Source organism: Pseudochaenichthys georgianus, chromosome 3 (genome assembly GCF_902827115.2).
Source record: "Pseudochaenichthys georgianus chromosome 3, fPseGeo1.2, whole genome shotgun sequence".
Classification (NCBI taxonomy): domain Eukaryota; kingdom Metazoa; phylum Chordata; class Actinopteri; order Perciformes; family Channichthyidae; genus Pseudochaenichthys; species Pseudochaenichthys georgianus.
Window position 1 is genome coordinate 12,253,100 of NC_047505.1, and position 4,846 is coordinate 12,257,945.

Sequence of the window (4,846 nt, forward strand, 5' to 3'; positions counted from 1 at the left end):
CTGTTTTTATTGTTATTGTTGTGGGAGGGTTTTACGAGGGCATGTCCTCCCCACAATTTCCAATTGATGACAGTGTGGCTCATTGATTACCTCATCCCTAGAATGTGGTGAAAAGATTGTCTTCCAGCCTGTTTGACTACTTGTGTTTCTTGCCCTGTTTGACTTTTTTACTCAGATTATCAATACACTAAAGTGTTCTACATAGTAGACCTTACCAAAGTAAAAATATCCCCCTGAAATAAAGTGTTTTTGATATTTTTTAAATTTGATTTGATTCAACATTTGAAGTTTTTGGAAATGTAATCTTAAAAGTTGTTTTTGTTTCAAATTGCATTTTAATTTTAACTGCGAGTTAATTATTGCTTGCATATAAGGTAAATTAGGCAAACATTTTTTACTGCATTTCATTTTTTTCATTTCATTTAACTTTAGAGAAATGTCCGTTGTTTGGCAAGATACGTTTTTGAAAATTAAATGTCAATTATTCTTAGAAAATTGCATTTTAATTTTTTGACTTAAATATTTTTTGAATAAATGAAAAATCAGGTAACATTGTTTGTATTGCATTTTAATTATGAAATTTCAATTAACATTTGAATATTATCTACTGTAAGGTGGCGTATGTCTTATGCTGTAGTCTCAGGGGTCAACCCTGTCTCCTAAAAATGACGTTCCCACAGAACTAAACTGCATTCCGAATTACGTTTAGCTAGAAACTTATTTACTCCCACGTTACGTTTGTTATGAACGTATCTCAAATACGTTTATTTCTACATATCTCCTAGAAACATATTTTCTCCCACGTTACGTTCCTTATGAATGTATCTTAAATACGTTTATTTTCTACATATCTTTGCCATTTATTGTCTTGCTTATAATAATGATAATAGTCATTTATAAATATCATTTTAGAGCACACCTTTGAAATCGACAATTGGGCTCGATATATGGTTACATTAAAATCAGTAGGCGAGGCTGTAATTTCGCCAGCTGTTACTCTCATGAGCGAGGCAGAAAATAATAGTTTTAACATGACACAAAGCTGCTGTGTCGTTTATTGCACCTCAAACATTAAAACAAATCCAGAGTTACGTGTTTCTGTACTTCCTCTAAGAAGAAAGGACAGTAGGCTTGTTTGAGACAAGCAAGACCTGCGCAGACCTGCGCAGACCTGCGCAGTTGCGATCAACGTCTTGCTAGTGCGTTGCATGATGGTTAGTCATTTTGTCCGACTTGCTCTGGCCACATGAGACTTTGAAATCTCGCGGGACAAAGACGCCCGCAGCCTTGAGAGCGAGGCGAGGCGAGTTGGCGCAGTTGCTCTCCACGAGCTGCGGAAGCGAAATGCTTGATGGGAAACGGCTCGCTGGTATCTCGAGCTGAGCGCTCATTGGTGGTTTTTACCACGTGCTGATGATGAAACTCTCCAATTGGCTGGCAAAAGTTTGTTTTTGTTTTGTGTCAGTTTTACGTCGCCACATCCATTCCCATTTTTCATCATTGTTCCACAATGTTTATCATCATGAAATTAATATCTATATATTTTATACTATACTGCTTACCGTTTTCATACTTTGTATATCTTAGCATATTCATACACACTGTTCATACTGCTCACAGGCTGCTGTGTATATCTAGTGTATTCATACCCCACTGTTTATTCATCATTCAATTCATTCTATATCTTATTCTGTAGATTGTGTACATTACTTTCCACTTCACTGCTTGTTGCACCTGGTTAGAAGCTAAACTGCATTTTGTTGTCTCAGTACCTGTAATATGTGCAATAACAATAAAGTTGAATCTAATCTTGAGCAGGAACAAATGTATTTACTTAGTACATATCTGACATTAACGATTAAACACATGTGTGCATTCTTTATAAATGCAAACCGAGTCAAGCCGACTCCGGAGGTGGCGGTATGCACCTTAAAGCTGTTTGCAATCCGCCAAAAAACCGAGAGAAGAAGAAAAAGATGAAGAAGCCGACTCCGAGCTGTCCGACTTCAGGCGAGCTTTTTGAGACCTCCCCCTGCTGCGATCGGCTACTCTCGTCTACTTTCGAGGCGAGCCGCAACGCGTCTCAAACAAGCCTAGTAACAGAAGAGGTCTGTGGCTTCAGGCTTAATCGCCGTTCAAATGACAGCGTTGGTTTCCCAAAAGTGGGCGGGGCTGTAAAGTGAAGTAGATTTACTCTCATCTATTATTCAAAACCATTCTATTTACTCTAACGTAAATTACATGCCTGTGTTTTATCTTTTTATTTATTTGTCTTTATTTTAAATCGTATAATGTCGGACTTTTTTGTCGTCTTTGAGGAAAATAAATGGGGTTTAGAGTCTCAACATACTGAAATCTGTATTTTTTTAAATCTCTTCCTTCTAATTTGTTATTCTTTTCTAAATAACACACTGTTATTTACTCAACAATAACAGACAAGTATCCTTGTTTTTATTTATTTGTTTAATTCTATAATCTTGGGCTTTTTAGCCGTAAATAAAGTCACTAGGAACAGACGGGACATTTCGAGATTTAGGATGGCCGAAGACACTACACTACCCATAATCCCCAGCTATCGTTTGGGACTACAGTCCCGTTGACAAACCCCGTGATGTTGCGCCAAGGTTACGCCGAGCGTCAAGCTCTTTGAAATGGAACGAAACCACGGCAGACTATTCAAAACTCGACTCGAATGCCCCCCGAGAACTACACATGCTGGCTATTGTGTTTCGCAACATGTTCTCTATGGCACGTCTCTACTGGGAATTGTAGTTTTAAAAGACGTTTTTTCCCAAATTTAGAAGTTGACAGTATTAAACTGTGTACAGACCTGGTGGTTTAGGCGATAGGAAACACATTGGTGTGTACACATTTAAAACATGTAATTACTAAATGGGTGAAAATCGCTTGTATCCATAATGGGAAGCATTAATATATATATACCCACACGACAGCTCATTGTTACTTTGTAATTCTACTCCACTACAATTCAGAGGTTAACCTGGTATTTTTAATTCATTACATTTATTTGAGTTACTTTGCAGATTCTGATTAATGATGTGGAATATAAACAACCCTCAAAGCAGACTTTAGTTACACCTGAGTAAAATTCAGGGAAGGTGATTGTCAAGTGCCAACAATCAGGAGAGATATTTGATAGTTGGTGCTTGAGAAGACTAAACATTTATCTGCAGATCTTTATAAAGTATATGCATTACTCGTTATTCTCTACTAATAGTTAATTAAAAACTCTATAATGGCTATTTTGCACATCCCTTTCAAAATTTCAAGATTTTCTAAAGTGTATTGATCTTATACACAACTTGGGTCGCAGGTTCCTCAACAGCGCATGATAAGACATCTATTAATATGTGTGTACTGTATACCTCCACCATTAAACTGTCATATTCTGCACATTTCTTATACTATCAATCTATCTACATAAGAGTATAATTAATGTGTATAATATCAGTTAAAATAAGTGCTTCAACATAGTTAACATTGCAGGAAAGCAATATATTAGACGTTAAGTACTTTGTCAGGCTTAATATTCATCTGTAGATAGATACCCCCAGAGCTTTTTTCTTGTTTAAAAGAAGACCTTAACCTGTTAATAAAGGTTAATTCGTTTTTCTGTTTTGCACATCGTCCTATTAATATCTGTGTACATCCGGCACTAAACTGTTTTATTGTAGAGATCACTTAGTATCTTCTTGACTTTTTATATTCTATATTTCCATCATTGACCTTCTACTTTCCCCCTATGAAAGTATGTACTCTTAATATTGTTTTAAACAAATAACATTATTCAACACAAATAATTCAATAACATGCTTTAACCACTAGGCGGTGCACACAAGGTACACACAGCATGTATAACATCTGAAGATGTGAAGTTTTATTCATGTTTTTACTTTTTACATAATTTTACAGGATATTGCTATACTATTTCTCTTGTTTTACTTCTACACATTAATATCTGATTTGTAAAACATCACAGACAGAAAGGCATATCCGTCATTTAATGGTAAGCTATTGAAATTGTGATTCCATAGATGTGTCTCCCATCACCCAAATCCCCTGACTATTCTCTCAACTCAGTATTTACATTCTGATATTCAAAGAAAATCAGTAATATCTTTAAAAACTACAAGTCCTTTTCTATCAGCTGTGCACCGTTATGGTGTAAATATAACCTATATACCAATTGGATCAAATATAAAAGTCAGCCGAATTACTATTGATACTGCAAGGAGACGTATTTTGTGAAAATAAATTGAAGATGTTGTTTAATTGTTGATATATTTATGATCCACGTCAAGTATTCAGTTTTGGCAGCAGTTCTCCTGTTTGTCCAGAAGTCTTCTCATCAGAGCTCTATAAATAAAGAACTACGGCAGATGTGTAATGCAGCCAAACCGTGTATTACAATGCCGTTATGTGATGACTTCCAAAGAGAAAAGCAAGCACACTCTGAATTAGGTATTATTTTATTTTTCGTTGTCGGATATCATATCTTATTAACACCATATCCCAGCGTGCATTGCGGCTAAAACATCCAATCAACAAGCTTCAAGCTGAGGATCTTGGGTAATCAGTTCAGTGGGTGGTTTGTGGTGTGTATCGCTCGAAATGTCCCGTCTGTTTCCGGTGACTTTATTTACGGCTAAAAAGCCCAAGATTATAGAATTAAATGAATAAATAAAAACAAGGATAATTGTGTGTCATTGTTGAGTAAATAACAGTGTGTTATTTAGAAAAGAATAATAAATTAGAAGGAAAATATTTTAAAAAATACAGATTTCAGTATTTTGAGGCTCTAAACCCCATTTATTTTCCTCACAGA